The sequence below is a fragment of the Ictidomys tridecemlineatus genome, chromosome 7, assembly GCF_052094955.1.
Source record: "Ictidomys tridecemlineatus isolate mIctTri1 chromosome 7, mIctTri1.hap1, whole genome shotgun sequence".
Classification (NCBI taxonomy): Eukaryota; Metazoa; Chordata; class Mammalia; order Rodentia; family Sciuridae; genus Ictidomys; species Ictidomys tridecemlineatus.
The window spans coordinates 41,366,079-41,390,446 of NC_135483.1; positions in this window are offsets into that span (position 1 = coordinate 41,366,079).

Sequence of the window (24,368 nt, forward strand, 5' to 3'; positions counted from 1 at the left end):
TGGGGTAATTTTGAGACCAAAAGGCACACATTCCATGGGAAAATAATTAGTCAAGCAAGAGACCATTCATATGATCAGAAAGAAAGGCATTCAAATGTGTTCTGACAGAGAAGGAAGTGGGTTTGTTCTGTACAGTGTTCTGTGGAGTATTTTATTAGTTAACCCCTAGGAGAGTCTTTCCAAAATTACCTTGCAAATATTTTAACAGTCTTGTAAACTCTGCCTTTATTTATCAGTGCACATCTTGACATGGCCAGACCATGCTGCCTTGCCTTGGACTCCCTTCCTCTACTTTGAACTCTGCATTTTGGGCACAGTCTATTCCCCATTAAATCATAGTTCACATATGTAACTACTTGTCTGAATTTTGTTTCATTTTACAACACTGGGAATAATGTGAAAATAAGGTTCTGTGTCTTTGCAATTCCCTCCATAGTTTTTTTTCCTCCTATCACTCTGTGTCAAAAATGAAATTATTACTGTATCACACAGCAAATGCGTGGCATGTAATGTAAGTTTGTAGGCAACAGTATTTTTAAGATGACAGAAAAATCTGGGTTCATTCAGAAGAGGAAATACTTTTACTGGGAGGGGGCTGCCCATAAGAATATTTAAAATTGGGTTGCCACAACAGAACAGATCTCTTCACCAAAGAATTCACACTTGGCAAAACCAATTGAATTAGATAGGCTGGTGTTTTCTGAATAACATAAGCCTATCAATAAATGGTTTGAAAGCTGAGCAAGATGGTGTGTATGTGAGCGTGCCTGTGTGTGTGTTTGTATGCATATGGGTGTGTATGTGTGCATGTGCATATAAATCATTGAATTCTAAGGGATTTGCTACATAGTTTATTTATTGAAGTTGTATTTACTTTCTGGAGAACTCTGGGCAAATACATCTGGAAAAACTAAATACATGTGGAGAACTATTGAGGATTTCTCTGCATAAATCTAAGATCAAATGAGGTCTTTTAGATGGTGGAATTTAATTGGGGTATAAAATGTACCCAATGATTTGGTCAAGTGGCCAAGTTACAATTATCATTTAGAAGATCTAGTAAATGACATTCATTAAGATATTTTTTAAACCTTCTCTTAATAGCTTCTTCCTTTGTATTGTATTTCTAGAATCTAATATTTAGTGTTAAACCTCAGTCTCAATAGAGAGTGAAGATCTGCTTGTTTATTGTCTTAAAGCAGTGCCTACAGTTCTGGGACATGGGACAGCATTTGGACTCATGCCAATTCCAGTCATTAGAGGATGGCTGCCTATAGACTACATGGAAGAGTAGTGCATTGGGATCTTAGAGTAATGTCCGCCATTTTTACATTAAAGAGTTGGGTGGCAGTAACTATTCACATGTCAAGAATTTTCCATCTCTCATCTAAAAACTATACTCAATGACAAGAGCTTTCTATTTTAACAGCTGAGTTACAGATGAAAAAAAAACGATGTAGCATTTTGTTCCAAACTTAAGCCAATTCAAGATGCTCTAAATTTGTGCTGTCCAATATGGTAGCCATCAGCTAAATGTGGGTATTGAGTGCTGGAAACGTGTGGCTCGTCCAAATTGAGGTGTGCAGTGACCGTAAAAATACATATTGGATTTCAAAGGCTTGGTATGAAAAAAAGAACATAAATATCTTGTTAAATTTTTTGTTAATGTTTAAATGGTAATATTTTGGATACATTGGGTCAAATTAAGTATATCATTAAAATTAATTTCACCTATTTCTTTTTACTTTTTTTCAATGTGGCTACTAGAAAGCTTGAAATTACATAAGTGGTTCACATTTCTGGCTCATATTATGTTTCTATTGGATAGTGCTGCTCTAAATTAATGTCTCCTTTCATTAGTTCTAACGTTAAAATATTTTAAATTTTAAAGGCTGTGGTTTCTTTTCTACAAATCCGTGGAAAGAAATTCTTAATTTAAAATATATATATGTAACTTCTTTTCTAGGCCACTTTTTACCTTTGGGCCTTTGCTCTTATTCTTCTATTGGGAATGCCAGTGTGCCTAACCCAGACTTTTTGTGAAAGTCCACTTACTGTTTTTTAGTATTTGCCTCAAGTATCACTTTGGGGTAAACCTAAAAATTAAGGCTCCGTATTATGTGCTGCCTTGACATCTGGTGAGATTGGGAGGGCCTTGAATGGCTTAACCCCAAGTGCCCTTCCTCTTCTGCTCCTGCAGATAAAGTCCCCTAGCCAACTGTAGTTACTGCCTATCCCTGAGGAGTGGATTCAGTTCCCTGCCAGCCTCAAAATTATTCAAATAAGCCACTCACATCCTCCCATGGGAACCAGGGGGCACCTTATCCTCTTGATACGATACGACAAGGCCTCTCGAGGTTCCTGGTTGTTTACTCCACTCCAGAGTGTAAGCCGCATATGACCTTGCATGGCATGCAATGTCCTTGCTTGGGCTGTGAGTATATGTGACTAATAAGCAGCTGTCAACCTCATCTGTCCAGTGTCAGGCCTTGTCAACCACGTTCATAACCTCAAGGACAGAATCTCTTAGAATATGGGATGATTAAAACAATTACCTTTTCTCATAAGCCTTTTTTCATCTCTCCTCTTTCCAGGTAAAATGCATCATCCCCTGGCCACGTGTGGAGCCTGACATTAGTCTAAAATAATTTATTTTCTAAAGTCCACACATTTCTGTAATTTCAGGGCCTTGGGAGAGGAGGCTGAAGCAGGATATTCATGAGTCTGAGGCCAGCCTGGGAAGCATAGCAAAATCTTGTTTCAAACACCAACAATAAAACATTAATCAGAATTGACCATCCCCTCCTTTGTTATATATACTCTCTGTATATTGTAAATCCTTCTGTCATCAAACCAGGCCATTGGTGGCAGTAATTTGCATATGCATCTATGCCCTATTAGAAACTGAAAGCTGTTTGAGGGTAGCAACAATTTTTCATGTGTTTCCTATTTCAGGTTCTGAGAACAGTACCTGGTCCACAGTAGTTTATTCAGTGAACATTCCATGAATGAATGAATTGGGAAACCAGGACTCTTCCCTGGTCCAAGTTTGGTCCCAAACTGTCTCCTTCACTGATGTGAAGGTCTAAAGACCTTCAAGATTCAGAAGAGACAAATCACGCTTTGCATTTCTTAGCTTCAGCGTCTATCTTAGTCTGCAGACCATCCTCCATTTAGAATTAAATTAAGTTAAAAAGCGAGTGCAAGTACCTTGTTTGAAAATCCCTTCTGTTTGCCTGGCAATTTAATTTTCAGCCCAGATACGATCTGGCCTCCCTGGTGGTTGGTGTCTGCTTTTCATTTGCTTGGTGTTGTTCTCCAAGTCCCAGGACATTGCAAGAAGGCCAGGCCCCATGCACATTTGTTAACTTCAGAGTCACGGGACTCGCCTCCCAGCCTGCTGCAATTGCTCAACTTCAAGAAGGAAGGCGCACTGTCTATTCTGTAACGCGTCCTGCATTATTTTTTAAACATGTTGCCTTTGATACATACCCAAGCTCCACACATTTTTTTCCCCTTAATTTTTAAACCCACGTAAACTTCAAGGGAAATTGAATCCATATGTTTCTGATTCATTTACACACAACTCATCAAAATGTTGTTTTAAAAGAGCTAAACTCAAATCCCACAGGGCTGAGTGGGTTTCAGACTTGGCTGAAGGCTTTTGCTTTCCTGATCATGGCTGGCGGGATATGGGCACACCAGCCACAGTGAAATAGGAGCCCCCACACCTCCCAGAACCTGTACTGAATAGGACCTTTCTTCAAGGTTCAGATATAGAGCCTGGTGAAGTCCTACCTGGCAATTAGCTTCATTTGCACAATGACTGTAGCATGGGCTTGTTGGAGCTCAGAAAACCAGCAGGAAACGAAGCCCTTACATTGTTCAAGCCAAACTGGAACCATCAGAAATCACCTAGGGAAGCCATTTGTGTATGTTTTTCTGTCCAATCATAGAATTACAAAATCTGGGCTGGCAGGAACTCTGCAAAAGCATGCTCCTTCCTTCAAGGATGCCTCAGAAAACTCTTAAGCAAACAGTAAAGCAATCCTAATAACTACCTCAAGAAATGTTGTAAAGTAAAGGCCAGCTTTTATTTCCTTTCAGATAATTCTGACCAAAGTCTAACAACTCTCAATGTCAGTAACTGTCAAATTTTGATACATATACAAGGTTTGTGTTCTTCCCCACAATTAAATTCTTGAGGTTCCACTAGAATGAAACATGAAATCAACCCATTGCGCCATTTGGTTCCCAGTAACTATTGAAATGAATGCAGAGCCTGGCAAGGCAGCCAGCTCTGAGATGCTTTGTCTGGATCAGAACTGCTTCCTTTTGCCTGAGTTGATCAAACTCTTGCCATGGTTTGAAGGAACTGTCACATGTTTCCACCATGAAAACTCTCAAGGCAATCAGAGCCTTCAAAACCAAGTTTGAGGTTCCATACTCTTGTTACCAATATGAGAAACAGGAATCCTGGATATTTTATGTATCGTTAAAAGATCAGCGAGGTAGCTGAGATGCACAAAGGTGAGCAGGAATTATTCAATCCTCAAGAGAGCTCAGGGCTCTGAAAGCAGTACATTTGCCCTTTGGCAGAGCAACCCCCAAAGCAGCAGTCTGGGTTGACACCCTAGAAGAATGGGTGAACATTCCAATAGACTTTTTGATTAAAGCCAATGAATGCAACTACTCTGAAATGGTGGGGTCTCATTAGTATCAAGAAGTTTGTCAGTTGGCACCAAAATGGCATAAGGCACTCAGCTAAATTCCTGCTTTTCCCAGGGACAAACAGCCCAGCTTAATTAGCCTGGGGGCTTTGACTCGACAATCTCTGCCAACGTGAAACAAGGGTACCCTCGTGGGTTCACAAACTTGACAGATGTTTCTTTACAAAAACATGCAGGCCCAACATCCTTGAAAGGCTTACATGTGTGATGTTCTCTCTCTCTCTCTCTCTATCTCTGTCTCTCTCTCTCTCTCTCTCTTTCTCCCCACCCCTTTCTCTTTCTCTTCTCAGTCTCTCTTTCTGTAAAGTTTCTCTACATTGTAAATTTATTCCTTTTACTAAAATCCATACAAAGTACTCTGCAGAGCCCAGCCCCAGCCCCTAAAACAACATTGTACAGATATCCTTGAGAGTTTTAAAATTTGTACATTATTGTTTTTATTTTTCTCTCATTTCTCTCACTAAGGTTAGAACTGTTTATGTGATGGAATATTCCTCTGGATGATTCTTTTGTGGCATCCTAATATGATCTGCAACTATGATACTGGGTTGGTTGGTGAGGTTAAAAACACGAGCACAGTGAGATTTGTCACAAGAGTGTACTTTGTATAGTTTTATATAGTCTGTAGATGGCAGCTTTTACACCGAACTGGATCATTTAGCATATTCCTTTCTAGGCACCCAGAGTCTGTATGAAGAAACTTTTATAAGACCCTACCATAGCCAAGATAGAGTTAGGCATAGGATTTATGACTCAGCCTCTCTTTCGGAAACATAATAATATTACAATTATTAACAGTTACCTCTTGTGGTGTCCTGATATCTGTCCAGACCCATGCTCAACACTTTTTTTTATCTTACCAGATAGAGACAACCAGGTGATGTGGGCATCATCCCATCTGTTACATAGACGAGGCCACTAAAGTTCACAGGACTCAGGTCATTTGTTCAAGACCACAGGGATAGTAAATGCAAGAAGAGAGATTCAGATTCAAGCTGTCTGACTCTGAAGCATCAGGGAAATTAAAAATGAAATGAAATGAAAGTAGCCTCAGAAATGTTAAGCAGTGTGGGGAGTTTATTTACTACATTTTGAGCATTCAAAAACTTTCTGTTAGAAACAAGGACTTTCACAAAGGTTAGGGTTTTGTTTGTTTGTTTGTTTGTTGTTATTGTTGGATAACATGAGGTGAATAACTAGGAAGTAGTTAGAAAACCACCTCTTCTCCCTGAACCCTGGCAGGGTGTCCCCTCCTCTTCTACATGGTATCTTCCTATTTTTGAATCTACAGTATCCTGCTGTCTTTTTTATTTCTGGGTTTTTCTCCCCTGACTGTATTCCCCTCCAGGGAAGGGACCATATCCTGTGATATTCCCAGTGCCTGGGACAGGACTCTGCATTGGATGGGGGTCATCCAGTGGGTGTGCAGTGAAGGGGACTATTGAAGAAGCTGATCAGCAGTCCATGAAGCTGAAGGCAGTGGAAAAGGAAGAACCGGAGAGTGCCTGCAGGGTTTGGTGGTAAATCAATCAAACCTGAGAGCGGATTAGACTTTCATGAGATGGGAAGCCAGTGAAGGACACTTAGGAAGAGTTTAACATCATCATTTCTCCCCCATTTTGAAAAGCCACATTGTAAATCATACACAGGATGGGCGAGCAAGGGAACAGTAGAGCAAATCAGAGCGTGTTCACAAAATCTGGCTTGTGAATGGCTCTTCTGATGACCACGATGCAAGTTCTTCAATTTCACTCTGCTGCTGATATCAGGAGCCCTTTGAAGACAGGCTTTTCTCCTCACCAGATGGAGCAGACTGGACCTAACATAGCCAAGACACACTGGGAAAGGAAGACAAGCAAAGCCTTCTTGGCCCAGGTACACATCACTGTCAAAGCACAAGCTCTCAAGATGACTCCTCTTTAGTCCCTGACTCAGGGGACACTGCCATAGGAGTAAATGCTCTGCAAGGAGGTCTATGCCCGCTGGACTCAAAGGATTAAGAAAGACCACAGCTGTCCGCTTCATGCTTTCTGGTGCCACCTCACTACCAGCCACATAAAGTCCAAGTATGGCCCCTCTTGCTTCCTCAGGAGAAATTCAGAGAATAGTTAAAAAGAATTTTAGGTTTGCTTCCACAGGGGTATCCTATAAAGGCTTGCAATTTACAGAGGCCAAAGGGCACAGTGTTTAGAGTACTGATACTGGACGGGGGAGTTCTCTGGTTTTACATTCTATCTTCTATCCTGAATAGCTGAAAGGCATTGGGCAAGTTACTAAAGGGCTGTTCTCATCTGTAAAAATCACCTCACAGCAATGTTTGGAACATTAAGTGAGAAAACACATTCAAGTGCCTTGTAGAAGTGCCACATACACAGTCAAGTCTCAGTGAGTGATACATTATTAAATTTTCATCATTTTGGGACTGCTTTACTTTTGGAGGAAGGAGAAACATAAATAGTTCTAACTCACACAACAGAGAGAGATATGTGCAGAAGTTACATGATCTAGGTTTGATTAGGGATGGGACCAGTCAAGGGGTGAGCCATACACTGTGGGACGTTCCCCAGCAGCAGGCCTGGAGGGGGAGATCCAATATATCTTCTATAAATAATGTTTGGTGAGCAACCTAGTGAAACCCTGTGCAATAAAGTGAATTTTTACTACATAGACCACCCACACGTGTGAATACAGATGGGCATGCTACTGGGAGCAAAACTTAAGAACTGGATGCACATGGGAAGCAGGTAAAATTTTTGCCACCCAGAAGTGGGGAATAGGTACTTTGTTGTATCCATCATTTCTTCCTGGTATCCTAGTTCTGAGGATAAGGAGTGTATTATTCACTTTTTCTTATTATGATAAAATACACATAACAAAAATCTTATCATCTGAACTCTTTTAAGGTGTACAATTTCGTGATGTTGTGTATATACACAATGTTGTATAATTATCACCACTACCAACTTCCAGAACTTTTTCATTACTTGAAAAGGAAATCCTGTATCTATTAAACAGTCCTACCCCATATCCCCACTTCCTCTAGTCCCTAGAAACCACAAATCTGCTTTTTTTCGCTCTGGATTTGCCTATTCTGGACATTTCATAAAAATGGATTCATATAGTATGTGGTCTTCTGAGTCTGTCATCTTTCACATTGCAAAATATTTTCAAGGCTCATTCAAGTTGTAGCATATGTCAGTGCCTTATTATTTTATGGCTGACTAATATTACATTATTTGACTGTACCATACTTTGCTTTTCCATTCATCATGATTAGGTTTGTGAGAAACTGGGCAGCCTTTTCCTTAGAAAAATGTGACCAATGGTTGCCCAGGAGGCCCTGTTGTTAGACCTTTCAATCTTTCAAGAGTCAGCCTAAACCCATAGATTATGAGAGTTGAAAAAAATGTAAATGTGTGAATGATTTTTAAATCTTTTATTAGTGCATTACAGTTCATAATAGGGGGGTTCATTTTGACATCCCCTACATGCATATAATATAATTTGCTCCATTTCAGTCCTCAGTGTGGGCCATTTTATGTGTGTTCAAGGAAAAGTGTTATTGGGCAAGATCTGACTGGGGTTGCTATTTAGACTTCTAGTCTCCCTTTCTGATATACAGACACTGTTGGTGACATTCAAGGCCCTTTGTCTTTATTTCATTATCAGATGAAATTTCTTTCAGCATCTTCCTATGTAGATGATACAGTGCATTGCCTTGTCATTTAAACTATCTGTAACATTTGCAAAGAAAGTTCTAGGTAACCTTTGGGCTATGTGAACTATTAAGAAAATCATCAATGCTTATTAAGAACTTATTTATTTAGACAAAAAAAAAAAAAGATCAAAACCCTGCTATGCCATCCTTTGTTAAAAATGAATGCTGTTGGCTGGTCCCAGCACAGTCTTTTGGTACAATCCAATTGACACCCCTCTACTTTCAGAACACAGTACATGACACAGGCGGACAAGCAAACATAATTAAACACTGGCCCAGATAGGGTTTTCCTTAATTAGTTGTGAGTTTCTATAATGAAAATACCTGGAGATTTATCTGACTTCAAAGTCCCATTAAAGCTGTGCTGCTTTTGTTGCTTTGAAAATTCGGGAGTTTAGGACTCCTCGCCTCATGCTTCTTAATGATGATAATTATATGATATGCTTAAAAGTGCTTTTGATCTTGGCCTCTCAAAGCACTCAAGTGAGGCATCAATTCCCTCAGTCCCACTCTGAGGCAGGCCTTCCTTGTTTATGGGCGATGTGTGCTGACATGTATGTCACAGCCATTGCTGCTTCAGAGAGAGAATCTGCCAACAGCATCAGTGAAAATGCACTGTTACACATCCACACTCTCCATTAATTTGCCAAAATAATCGTAACTCTTCGAGCTCATATAATGCTATACACAACGCTTTATCTCATTTAAACAATAACAAAAAGTTCATGAAGGAACCAAATAACACAGCACCCACCACACCTAAAGCGTAAAGAAATTTCTGCTGTTTCCTTTTTATTTTCTCTTGGCAATTCACCAACTAACCGGGTGACAAGTGAGCTAGACATGTCTTATCTCTAACTATATGGATCAATTCCCTAACTTTCCTGAATATCCCAACCTTGTTAATGAAAAATTTTACAGAGTACAGTGAATTTCTTTTGGCATCTGTAACTGATTTTGTAGATTTGTTCTTGGTCAGAATGTTAGATTCTTAAGATATATTCATTCCTGAGGCAGGCTTCAAATAGAAACCAATACCTATTATGGAAGAATAAATGAAGCATTATGCAATTAACGGTTGGTCCTGACACCATCTTTCCAAGGAAATAAACTCTTATAGGTGGGCTAAAATTAATTAAGTGAGATTTTCTTCTGCTACTTGAATTTATTATATATATTTACCCAAATTGGTTCAATAAGTGGTAGATTTGAATACATGGCCCATGGGTCTCATTTGGAAAGTGTTTTCAAAACCCATACAAAAAATAGCTTGGTATGTTGGCATTAAGAATAAGACACAAAGAGCATGCTCACTTTTTCACAAGCAGATCCTGGAATGCAGTGCCATCCTCCTGATACTGTTTCAGAGCAGGACCAGGGATGCACTGACACCAGGGCTAAGTGTGACAAACACACAGAATCATGCACTGCTGGTTCATTTGGAAAAAAGACTGATGTCAGCAAATCATCCTCATTTTGCAGATCCAGAGCCTAGAAAAGTTGCAGAATCCAATACATTTAAGAACAAAATAAGTAAAGCACAACAAAACAAACACAAATCTCACTTAAAATGTGCTAAAATCCAACTAACAATGTGATTGTTATAATTATTCCACCCTGAATATCTGTCTAAAATCTGCATGGTTTAAATTTCAAAGATGCTGACATGCTATTTTCTGTGAACTGAGGGGTTTATAAAGTTAGGACAAGGGAACAATGATTAATGTTTACTATATTCCTTTACTACATGCCAGAACCATTCTATTCTCTCTTTATCCTTCCTCGGGTGTAATCTTCATATCAGCCTTGCAACGCAGGTGCTGTTTCTCTAGGTTAAGGATGCATAAACTGTGATTCAGAAATGTTAACTAAGTTGCTAGAGTACATACTAATAAAAGAGTCAAGATTATTACTTGGAGCTGTCTAAAGCCAAACCTTACATTCTCACCTAGTAGATTATTCTGCCTGGAGGATGCAATTTTAACATAAAGACAGGAGACTGGGAGCCAATAAAGTTCATAGGGAAAAAAATCCATCTTGAATATTATTCCTTCTATGAAAATGTAAATATACACAGAGATGTGCTTGTGCACATACTGGCGCTTGCACGCGCACACATGATAGAGAGAATGCCATTATATTTTGGAAGGCAAGGAAGACTTTGTAGACTAGTCTAAGGTTCTCATGATACCGCAGTGGGTGTTAAATGAATACTTGAAACATAACAGTAATCAAGTATTAGACATAGCACATGCATTTTCATTTTTGGTCATTCTGGTCTTTGAAATAGCAAAATCCTGAGTTAGCAAAGATAATTTAAATTTGGAAATGAAGCAAAGACAAGCCCTGGAATCATACTGGAGCTTTGTTCAATAGGTCCAAAGCAGGATTAAATCCTTGCTTTACTTCTTGTTTATGACTAGTTAAGCCTCAGACTCTGTGAAGACACACCATGACATGGAACATCTCATCCAGGAGAGTTGAAAGTGATTCTGTCCACAGAGAAGATAACCCCAGAGGCTCCAATTTTATGACCCTGAAGGACATTGACCAGGTTTGCCTTGAGCTTTCCAAACATTTCAACATGCCTTTCCTGAGTGACCAAAGTTCTAGCCCTCAGATTCACTTTGAACCAGCTTTAACACCTTGCTGGTTTTCTCATAAATGAGGTCAACAAATTTTGACATGTGCTAACATTGTCTTTGTAAAGAAGTCATGTTTTTAACTTTTTTGAAAATTAAAATTTTACATCTAAGAACACTTGGTCAGTAAAATAGGTAATTCTGAGCTAAAGAATTTAAAGAAAAATCCAACAGAGAAGGCCCACAATGAATAAAATGTAGATCTGTCTGACTTATACACCATTTAAGCACCTCTAAGCTTGCTTAAATGTACTATGTAAATTTCCACCTCTGCTTGGAGCAGGACCTAGCACCTCTTTGCTGAAGAGAGGCAGCAGGAACCAGTATGTGCAATGTGTCCTGATTGCAAAAGAACTGCCTCTTCTAGTTTTTTCCCTAGGAAAACTGAAGAAGACCCTTCTACCATTCTTTATCCTCTAATGCTAAATAGATGAGATGTATGACACTGATGTTTCAGGAAGTCAAAGGTCAAATTATTCCAGCAGTTACCTGGTTGACCTATGTGGTATCTTCAGGGCAATGTTTCTCAAGGGTAGTATGAAGTGCATGAGAGGAAAGCATGGGCCCTTCTAATGGGGCAATGATTTAAAAATGCAAGACACACTTGTATAAATGATAAGTATAAATGATGCACAATTCTTTGAATGTTCTTATTTATATGGCCAACACTTCTTGATAGCAACCTATTATGTTTTCAAGATAAAAACAACATTAGACTTTCCAGAGTTTACTGATTATGCAAACTTTCACTACATATTGCATTTGTAGGGTCATATACAAGCTCTGGGAGAGGAGGGACTTTGTTTTGCTAATTGCTGTATCCCTAGCACCTGGAACCATGGTTGATGCACCTTTTAGGTACTTTATTTACATTTCAATATATACTAAAATAGTTTTTCACATAGGATGCCTTTTAATTTATAAATTTGGAAGTTCCATACATATACAAAGAAATAAAAACAGAACTAATGAATTTCTGTGCACACGTCACCTAAGTTCAATAGCTTTCAACATCCCGCCATTCCCATTCCATCCATACTTCTTCCCACTTACACTAAAACATTTGAATAAACGAAAACTCTTCTTTTCATATTGGCACGTATCACATTAGGTTTTCTACAACAGTTTGGTGTGATTTTCAACTGCTGCTAATCTTGTTTTAGAATTATAAATTACTGTTACTTTGGCTTCATCATTACTAATTTTAGTGTGATGTAGGTTGTTTGGTGAACCCTACAATATGTAGCTCTGCACATTTGCATCAACATTGTTTTGCTCTATAATTTTCTAATAACTAGATTTTAAGGCACACAAGCAGCAAGGTCAAGGATGAATCGTCTATACATGAAGAGATAAAGCAGACATATACATGTATCATCTGCCAAATTTCACTGCTTTCACTCTCATGCACCGCCTCTACATTTGTTCTATTCAAATAAAAATGTACCATGAAAGTAAATGTAAAAAAAGTACTCAGTTATTTTTAACTTTATGTCATCATTTTATAATGTAAAACTGTGTGAATTTATAACTAATTTGATTTTTTTCATTATCTTCCTTTTTAAATTATTGGGTTCTTCATCCAAGGAAAGTTAGGAATATTGAGGAATGGAGGGAAGGATCTTTTGCCTGCTGAAATGAACTATTCTTCTTCTGTCCCACCTAAACTGTCTGTGTTCACACAAGGGTGAGAATCACTGCTTCAGAGCTAATGCTTATATTTTTAAACTCTGGCCAAAAGCACTACATAAAAAGGTACCAAGGATCCTAAAGTCTTCACAGAATACCTCTATGCTCACCTTCCTTCTCTCTAATTTGATTCTCTTTTGTATTAGTTTCCTGTGGCTGCTATAACACAATCACCCCAATGGGTTGAATTAAAACATCAGAAATCTATTCTGTTGCAATCCTAGAGACCAGATGTCTGCAATCAAGCCATTGGCAGGATTGGTTGCTCCTGGAGTCCCTGAGGAAGGATCAGTTTCACTGCTCTCTCTTAGCTTGTAATGGCTACCAATAATCCTTAGCTTGGCTTGTACGTGCATCACTCCAATTCCTCCTCCATCTTTGCATGCTGTTCTCTCCTATATGTTTATGTCTTATGTCCATATTTCCTTAAACTGGATTATGTTTACAAATTCTTCATTTTCAAGTAATTCCACATGCATAGGGACTGAAGATTAAGACTTGAACAAATCCTTTTGAGTGACATTTCAAAACCCACAACATTCTTATTGATTTTTTTCCCTGGCATTAATTGACTTGGCTCTGTGTCCTGTCTTCCTATCCTCAATTAGCCCATTTGGATTGGTGAGCTGGAATTTGAAGTCCTCCTGGGACTGTCCAGCTTGATGCTCATCCAGCATCTTTGAACCTACACAGATCTAAGGTAGACCTATGCTTGTAGAATAGACCCCTTTAAAATGTCTGCTGGTATGACTTTATGTTTCCTAAAGTGATATTTTTCTTTTTTGAAAAAAAATGAATAGGGAAGAACATTACCAAAAAATCCAGTATCATGAAATGATAAGGATATACAGACATATGATATATACATATACATGTGTATACACATATATACACACACATATATATATTTCACCAAAAACAATCATATTATAATGGCTGTTAGACAAGATAAAATCACATGTACTGGTTCATTAATACACTTCTCTGTTGCTTGGTGTCTCACTAGACCCCAAAGTCATGCATAGTGGATCAGCCATATAACATACCCTATCATATCATCTTATTTGATTTGGCTTCAGAAAAAAATAAATTAAGCTACATATATTGCTTTTTCTTGAATGACTCTAAGGATATTTTTACTTATTGTGCTCACTGGTGTTTTTTAAGAGGATGTCCTTGTTCATGAAAATTAATCTCTTGAGAAGCTAGATATGGCTGCAGAATTGAAGTTGGATCTCCTTTAGCAATTTGCCTTCTATATGCCAATCAGTATGTACAAAGTCTGGATAGTATGCTTGAAAAGAGTAACTAGCATTCTTCACATGATAGAGGCACAGTTAGAGCTTGGAGATATCATCAGGAGATATTTATCAAATGCATATTGTTATTTTAGCATTTATTTTCTGCTTTACATGGGAATTACCTGCTTTTATCTGTCTATATATTATATTTGAAAGTATTTAGGTAAAGAAACCATGTTTTACTCAGTTTTAGATTATTCACAGAATGCCTGGTATATGAGTCACTTAGTAAATGTTTGTTGGAGTAAGTTGAAGAAATTTCAAATCCACTCCTCTAGATGAAACAGAGCACGGGATCATCCAGAGAGACAAAATGGCCTCCCATATGTTATTCTTCTAAATGTTATCTAAACAAGACAAGATCAAAGAATAATTATAAAGAAAGGTTGAGGGTAAAGCCATGGGAAAAGTATACTAGGCAAATATGAGCTAAAAGAAAGTTGAGTAATATGGAATCAGACACAGAATTAAAAGTAAAAGCAGCCTTCACATTGAGTGATTTTAGACAGAATATTGGAACAACACAATTAGTAAACTTTATGTAATGAACATGTATGGAACCCTATAACCAATAATTTCAGAAATTCATATTCTTTTCAGGAAAATGTAAAATATTTCTAAAAAAATGTCACAGAGTAAGTAATACAAATCTTAACAAATATCAAAGAATAAGAATAATTAAGACTATTTTTTACTGTAATGGGCTAATATTAGAAATCTGAAATGAGAATTAAAAAAAACCCAAAGTTGCCATACATTTTGAAACTAAAATAACACATTTCTAAATTGTGTATGGATTAAGGAAGAAGAAATCACATTATATCATATTAAAAATAGCAGAAGTATTTAGAATGAAAAGAATACAACTATCAAATATCAAGACTTGTGGGATGAAGCTAAATTAGTGGTTGAGGGTTATTTATAATTTAAAATGTTTACATAAGAAAAATGAAACATTGAAAATTATAAGCTAAGTTTTCAAGTAAAAATATTGGGAGAAGAAAATACTGGCCAATCCAAAGACAGCAGAAAGAAGGAAATACAAGTCAGCATAAGTTAAAAAATAAGAACAATTAAAAAGTAATAGAGAAGATTGACAAAAGCAATAATTGATATTTTTGAAAGAACTAATAAGAAAGTTTTATGAAGTTGATCAAGCAATAATGCAAAAACGTAGAAAAATGGTAATATTAGAAATTTAAAAATAGCAATTGAATAGAGATGAAATAACCAAAGAATCCTAATCATTATTTATGTGTGTGTGTATGTATATGTGTATACATTTTTTGTGTATGTATACGTGTATGTATATACATACACGTATACATACACACACACACATAAATATATTTATTTGGTATCATGGTTAAACCGAAGGAGTCACATTCCCAGCCCTTTAATTTTTTTATTTAGAGACAAGGTCTCACTGAGTTGTCTAGTATCTCGCTTTTGCTGAGGCTGGCTTAGAACCTGTTCTCCTCCTGTCTCAGCCTTCCAAGTTACTGGGGTTACAGGCATGCATTACCATGCCCAGCTAATGCCAATACATTATTAATCAATTACATGTTTTACAGAAGTCAATATTAATTGCCAAGGCAAACGTGGATGTATTGGAAAATTTGAATATACTAAGGAATGCATATCAGCAATCAGTAACCAAAAACCTATCATGAAAAATGCTACAAGCAGATGCATTCACAGGTGAGTTCTCCCTGAAGGAACAAATGACTCTTATGCCATTCAAATTGTTTCTGTAAGGTCTATTTATAATCATTATATCAAATCCAGACAATATAAAAAAGGTAAATTTCAAACTGATTCCATCTATAATGATGAAGACAACAACTGAGACTTGAGCATTTACTATTTTGATTTCAATACTTCATGTGTTATTAACAAGGGCCTCATGAAATGGGAACTATTCTTGACTCTGCTTCCAAAGTGAGGAAACTGAGGTATAAACTAGTTTGTGTGAGTAGCTTATTTATGATAATAGCTAGTAATTAGTAGAACTTGAATTTTAATGCCAAAAAACTTAATTAAATCAACCAACTCAAGAAATGTGTATGCTGTATATATATATATATATATATATACTGTCTAGAATACCAACTAAAGAGGGGGAAAGAACTACATTCATAACAAAAAGAAAAAGTGATGACTGTAATTATCATTCTGGGTCAATCCTATTCTTGACGTTTTATTCAACATGATAAAATGAAGAAACTAGCAAGACATCTATAAACTGGAAATTAAAAAATAAAAATTATTATTATTCACATAAATTATGATTGCCTACACAGAAATACTAAGGTGAACTACAAAGTATTAGAACTTGAGAATTTAGCAATGACATCCAATATATAAACCATATAAAAGGTAGCTTATACATAAACCATATAATAATTATTTGTGTTGATATAACCCAAAATAGTAGACTAGAAAACATAATTTTACAAAAGAAAAACATAGCTATTAAATTGTGTTTGCAAAGAATATTTAATGACATGGGGAAATGCAAAAACAATCATGACCTAATGTTAAGTGAAAGAAAGGAAAACAAAATTATATTTGTATCTATATCATAATTTTGGTTAAAATACACATGAAATCCTATATTCCATGGGTTTGGTTTGTGATTTCCTGCTGCATGTTTATGAAGTCCAATAAAATGTCAAATGAGTCATGGGAATTTGAGTGATCTTTTTACTTCACAATTTCCTGCATTTTCAAGTGTTTATATTAAGCCATATTTTGAAAATCAGCAAAAGCCTTATGAAACAGTTTTAGCTGGCTGTGCTGAAGAGAATCTAAATAAAAGTTTTGGGCAGATGCTTTTGGCAAAGATGGCAAAGGTTTTAATAAGGTCTTACTAGGGATGCTAGTTCAGAAACTGGGAAGTAAACCCCAGAAATTACAAAGGTTACATCCAATTCTAATACCTTGTCAAAGCAATGGAATGAGTAATAGAGAGAGACCAAGTGGTACCTTGAAATTGTTCCTTGAAACAGCTCACTCTTTACATTTTACAATGTCAGCTAAATGATTCTGTGCACTGACCCAAAGACCAAAAAGAAGCAAACAATGAATTTAATGTTTAAATCAATTGATGATCATTCTTTTTTTCTTTAATTTAAACACATGACCTAGGGAAATGCCAAATCTGCATGGAACTTTTCCTCCCTCAATCAGGGGTACAAGTCTTTTAGTGATGGTTAGATACTTTGATGAGAACCTTGTCCCCAAAAATGAATTTATAGAAAAATATTTTTAGATACTACATAGAAAATAATCTTATGAGAACTGACACCCAGCATTTGCTATTGATAGTTCACATTTGGTCCTCTTGTATTTCAGGGCTCAACCTGTGTGCTGATGAGGAAAACCATGGGGTCCCTTGCTTAATATGTGCAAGGGCTGTATGTAGGGGGGTTGTTTGCATAGGTAACAGAATGTGGTGGTTAAAGAAGGTGAGTCTTGGCATCAGCTATGGAATTGTGGGCATGTCAGTCAGGTTGCTGAGCTTCCGCAAGTAAGCTTATTTGTAAAATGAGAACAGTGGCAATAACTATATCACAGAATTGTGAGCATTTAAATAGATAATAAATATCAAGAGCTTAGTTTGACCTAGCACTTATGCAAAGGTTAGCTATTATTACATAAGCTAAACATCAACTGCTAACCTTCATGAGGCATTTGTAGATCCTGGATTGGTTCATACATAAAGGACTATTGGTTTAGCTGTTCTCTCTGATGCATCAATATTCCACACATTTCTGTCTTGGAATCTATGTATTGCAATTGCACTTATGGATCAAGTCTGAAGTCCCCCCGCCACCATCCCCATCGCCACTTTGTTTTTAGAAAATATGAGAAACTCCTGTAGATGTATGTTGCCAAATTGAGCAGTGGCAGCAATATTGTGCCACTGACAAATAAAAATATTGAGAGAAACCAAGGATTTTCTATTTTCATTATAATCTACCAACCTCCATCTCTATTCATATTGACTGTGTTTCCACCTATTAAAACAAAGTCATTGAACTGTCCTTGTATTTTCCAAAGAGCTGTGTGTCCTAGTCTCTCTCACCTACTCAGGGGCTTTACTCCTCCAGTGCCTTATCCTGAGTCTCTTCTGCTTTTACTTCTTTTCCATAAAACTAAAAAGATGCTGAAATAAATGTCATCAAAACAATAACAGACAAATCCATAACAGCATGCATGATCTGTATCCATGCTCTGTTACTCTCTCATCTTTGCTTCTCTTTTTAGCTGACCTCTAAAGGATGGTATATGCACAGTGTCTTCCCTTCCCCATCTGCTCTCTATCACCCAACCAGGTTTGATTCCCATTGCTATGCTTCACGTGCGACCCTCACCTCATCAAATCCAGCAGTCTATTTTCTGTTTCGTGTTGTTCAGCCACTCCACAGCATACTCTTGACTTCAAACTGACTGCCCTTTCTTAATGGAAATATATTCCTGAGACATTACACTCTTCTGTTTCTTCCTCCTCCTCCTCCCACCTTCGGGGCACTAAATGATGGGCTCCTCCAAGGCTGGATTCACAGTCCTCTCCCCTTCTCTGGCCTCATTCACTATGTAGGGAATGAATTCCACTGACTCCCACGGTTTGAACATTACACAATACTAAGGAATCTCCAATGTCTGTCTCTACCTTGACCCTTCCCAGAGCACCGTATTGAGACAGTTGCCTACTCTCGGTCTTCACTTTAATGTCTCATGAGCATTTCAAACTAACCAAGGCCATAATGTAATTCTTGATCCCTTGATTCTTAAAAAAAAAAAGTTAAATTAGCAGGCCCAATATCTAGGAGTCAATATTGTTTCCTCTTCTGGTTACCATCCTTGTTCAAGTCACCAGCATGTCACCGGGACGCCTAAAATATCCTCCTAGCTGGCTGTCCTGCTTACCCTTGTGATATGTGCAAGGGCTGTACACAAAAGTGACACTTTTAAAACGCTGGTCAGAGATTGTCAGAATCCTGCTCAAAGTTCATTGATTCTTATCTCCTGTTGAAGAAGATTCTAAGTCCTTCCTGTAGCATGCGAGTCTTATGCAAATTTGCTCCCACCTGTTTTTCTGCTATTATTTTTCCACTGCTTTCCCTAATGCTTAGTGCACTTTACCCAGTTAGCTTTCTTGTTGCTGGAACATTCCACACTTCTTCCTCTGACTTTATATCTGTTGTTCCCTCTCCTTGGAGGGCTCTCCCCCAGGTCTTAGCAGTCATCATCATTCACCTCTTTGCTCCAATAAGACCTTAGAAAGCAATTTTCAGGCCTTCTTTGCTGTGAAGATTTTTAGTTTGATACCATCTCATTTATTAATTCTTGATTTTAAAAACCTTTGCCACCTGCACTTCAGGAAAAAAAAAAAAGAGAATTAATCTCCAGGATATAAAAGAACTCGAAAAACTTAATACCAAAAAACACAAAACAAAAACCCAATCAATAAATGGGCAAAAGAACTGAACAGGCACTTCATGGAAGAAAGAATATGAATAGTCAAAAAAGATTTGAAAAAAATGTTTGACATCTCTAGCAATTAGAGAAATGCAAATTGAAACTACACTGAGATTCCATCTCACTCCAGTCAGAATGGCAATTATCAAGAATATAAGTAACGATAAATGTTGGCAAGAATGTGGGGGGAAATGCACATTCAAACACTGCTAGTGGGACTGCAAATTGGTGCAACCACTATGGAAAGCAGTTTGGAGATTCCTCAGAAAACTTGGACTGAAACCACCATTTGATCCAGTTGTCTCACTCCTTGGTCTATACCCACAGGACTTAAAATCAGCATACTACAGTGATGCAGCCACATCAATATTTATAGCAGCTCAATTCACAATAGCTTAACTATAGAACCAAACTCGGTGCCCTTCAACAGATAAATGGATAAATAAAATGTGGATGTTTACACAACAGAATATCACTAAGCCATAAAGAAGAATAAAATTATGGCATTTTCTGGTAAATGGATACAACTGGAGACTATCATGCTCAGTGAAATAAGCCAGTCTCCAAATACCAAAGGCCAAATATTCTCTCTGATATGTGAATGTTAACATATTGGATTAGACAAAGGGAGATGAGGGAGGGACAATGGGAATGGGAAAGATGATAGAATGAACTGGACATAGCTTTCCTATGTTCATATATGAATACATGACCAGTGTAACTCCACATTGTGAACAACCACAAGAATGAGATCCTAATTAGAATAAGTTATACTCCAATTATGTATCATACGTCATAATATACTCTACTATCATGAATGCCTAAAAAGAACAAAATAACTCTTGATGGATACGAGCAAAGGGAGTGCATAAGCATGCATAGACTGCTGGTTTCCTCTTTTGTTAGGCAGAAAGCCTTTTGTAATAGTTAGTGTGAATCTCTTTCACACTCCCAGAAAAAAAACTGAGTTTAACATCATACTGAATAAAAGAGCATCTTACTTTCCCTTTTTCTTTTCCACTGCATGCATAAAGCTAACAGGTATATGGCCAACTTCAAATGCAGAGGAACAACAACAACAACAAAAACCCCTCAAGAACAGTGACCTCTTCTTACACGGTATCAGCCAAGCATATGTGTCTTGTCCAGTGGAATGTACGTGATCCCTTCCTGCTCATCTTGCTCTCCCTTCCCCCTCAGCAGTTCATTTAGAAGTTGTAAGGCTCCAGACACCAGTGTCGGGGGCTGGTGGATGGCTGACAAACAGCAGGTATACTGCTCCAGGTCACCCTGTAATTTAATATACCAGTAAAACATGTCTGCTGATTTAAGGATTGATGGATCACAGCGACCGCCTGGAAAGGTAATATCAGCACCCACAAGAAAGAGTTTGCACAAAACAATAGTTATTTATTAAAGAAATTGGAAGACTTTGTGTTTCTTTCCTCTCTAAAGTCAACAAAAGCAAATGGACAGGTTTTAACAACCAAAGATATGTGCAACTGGATAAGACCACAGGGATCTTCTTGTGTAAATTCCTTCATGTGTATATGGAGAATGGAAGATAGAAAAGTTAGTAAATATGCCCACTATCCCACAACCAGTTGAGAATGGTTCCTGCCCTGTGGGTCCTCTACAAAACTCTGGACACCAGGGCACCTGTCTGATGACTGGCTCCCACCAGAATACCTTCCCATTGAAAGTATATGTCCCTGCACTATTATTCTCTTGCCACCAATATGTGTTTCACATTAGTAATATCACATTCCATTGACTTTGTATTGATTGACATCACACCACCTTTTTCATGAAACTTGTAACTAAAATGCTTAGCATGGCAACTTGGTGTGATGATTGTTTCAAATCCATAGGCAAAAATAACTGTACTGAATTAATCTCTATAAATGATGCCAAGTCGTCCCTCCATTTCCATGTAAATAGTTAAGAGGCAGTGTAGCATGGTAGTAGGATGCAGACACTACAGTCTCATCTCAGGGTCTGCTTTATATCAGCACTTAATGGCTTTGTGATCTTAAAAAAGGTATGTAGTCCTCTCATGTCTCATTTTTTTCTCATTTTTCTTTTTTTATTATCATGGAATTTTTATTGTTCATTCACTATAGAAGTATGGAATGGATTTGCCTTAATCCTAAACTTTGCAATAGAAAATAGTTTTTTAGTACATCTAGATAGTTACTTGCCTTCCTCTATATGTCTGTTTTCTTAGTTATAAAATAGGGATAATAGAGTATTTACTTCATAGGGTTTACAAGTATTTATTGGATTAATGAAAATAATTCCATTTGAACAATATCTGGTACACACTAAGTACCACTACATGTCACCAAGAAAGGGAAATCTTTAGTGGTTGCTTTCCAAGGAGCTTCACCCTATTGCATTTAAATCTTTATTACAAGAAATGTGGCATATTTCATTTAGATTCTCTTTCTCAGTCTATAGCGAAGCAGTCTATGTCATAACTACTGAAATTTTTACACATTTATAACAAAAGAATTCTGTTATAAATCGATCCTGTTGCATTACCAAAACTAGAGGCAAAAACATAAGGTAAAGGAGAAATTGAGGCAATGTGGTCATTATTTCAACATCTTAGGAACCATTTTTGAACAATTTGGAAATAGAATCCTGCTTAATATTTTGGCAATAATTTTACAAAGCTGAGTATTTGTCAAATATCATGAGTTTTTTTTAAAGAAAAGGTATAATTTAACATTTGACCAAAGTTTTGGATACATTTAAATTTTCTCCAAGTAAGAGTTTAGTAAAATAATAAATGTAGACTTTATTTGCAAAATTATTCATTTTGTGAGACGAAGACAATCTAAGTCATAGAAAGTTCAGAAACTTATCTAAATTCTTATCATTTGAAAATAAGGCACATCTGGGACTCGGAAAGCCAAGCCCATTTCTAAAGTATGATGAACAGATAAAAACATGGACTCTGAAACAGGAATTGTTGGCCTCAAATCCCAGCTGTGTGACCTTGAAGTTGTTCCTCTGTTTCTTTTCCTGTGAAGTGAGAATAGCAATCATACCTGCACATAGGATTATTCTGAGAATTGAATGAGTTAAAACATATATTTAGAATAAACCATGGTGAGTGCTGATAAATCTTAGTTCTCATCAATGTATGAATTTTTTATGGAAGAAATTTATTTTTCAAAGTCATTAAGATGAGAAATCAGAAAGTAAAGAGGAAGAAGATGAAGAAGGAAGAGAAGGTGGAGGAGGAGGCAGCAGAGAAGGGGAAGGAGAAAGGGAAGAAGTAAGGAAAAGGAAGAGATGGAAGGAGGGAGGGGGAGAGAGGGAGAGGCAGGGGGAAGTCCAGTATATTCCAAGGTGTCATCATTGATCCAGCTTCTCCAGCAGAGGTTGTTGTAAGGAACTCCTAGGAGACACGGATAAAGAGCTGGACCAGGAATGGTAGGAAGTTAAGTAAAAGCAGGACATTAGGTAAAGCCGAGCCTCTGATCTTGCAAGGGAGCTCTGGAGTACAAATTACACTTCATTTTATTCCAACTCACCAAGAACTCTCTCAGTTGCCTACCTGCCAGTTGCTGCCTGACATGCTCTAGCAGACCTGTACCATCCAAGCAATTAAAGTCCTCTGTGAAAACAAGCAAAACTCTCTTCTATTGCAAAGATGCTTCTCTGAATTCTCCAGAGTCACAGTGAGACAATTAGAAGGAAATGCTCAAAGAGAAAGTTCAGAAATATTTAGAACACTATGGGGTTCTACTACATAGGATTTGCACCAGTCAGGCCTGCCATGGAAAGCTGGTGACTGGCTTATAGCTTGAGTGCTAGTGAAGCTCAAGCAGAAAGCAAGAGAAGGCCAGCCAGAAAGACTAGTGCCAAGAGCACTTGCTTTCTTGAAGCACAGAAAACAAAACCAAGCATTTCTATAGATTCCATTCTGCAAATAGTCACTGGGGTGATTTGAATGATTTCCATGACCTGTCAGAGCAATAAGAAACTTTCAGAAGAAAGCGGACCAGTACGTTGGTTGATTTTCAATTAGAAGTTTTAGTTGATGCCATTCTCCCATTTTTTTTTAATGAGCTCAGTGAGGGAGTGATGTTAATTTTGTCTTGTGTATAACATGTATAACATTTCACTAGACGATCTGAGTCACACTCCTCACACTCTACATAGTAACAGAACTCATTCAGATTGCATGTTTTGGTATTTAGGAAGTGGCATCTATATTTATATATTACTATGTATATATAAATACATATGTGTATAGATATAAATATATGTGCATCTACATACTTTTCATTTGCATACACATACACAGATATATGGAGCGATGTATCACAGGCCAGAGTGCAATTCAAGACGAGTTTTTTTGGATTCAGTTTCTGGTTACCAAGCTGTTTATCAGATTACAGATTCATAATCCTCTGCACTCTAACATTCCTTATCGAACCTAGACAGTCACTAGGCAAATTTTAAAGAGCAATTAGTCTTTTCCTTGATGCCTGAGAGATCCTGGCAAACTCTAAAATGTCAAGTCATAAAATAGCTAAGAAAATCTAGTTTCAATGTAAACTATTTTGCTATTACCACAAAGATGAGTTTAAGTTAAACTTCAGGGATATCGGGTGAAGACATTTACATAAGTGGTTTTGTCATTAGGAAATAAATATATCATGAGAAGTCATGAATATGATTATAAGCATAATATTATAGTGGAAGCAGAAGACAGAGGTTGGAATTGGAGATCTGACATCATTATGGATGATTTGGGGCAAGTAAATGTTTGAGATCCTCATCT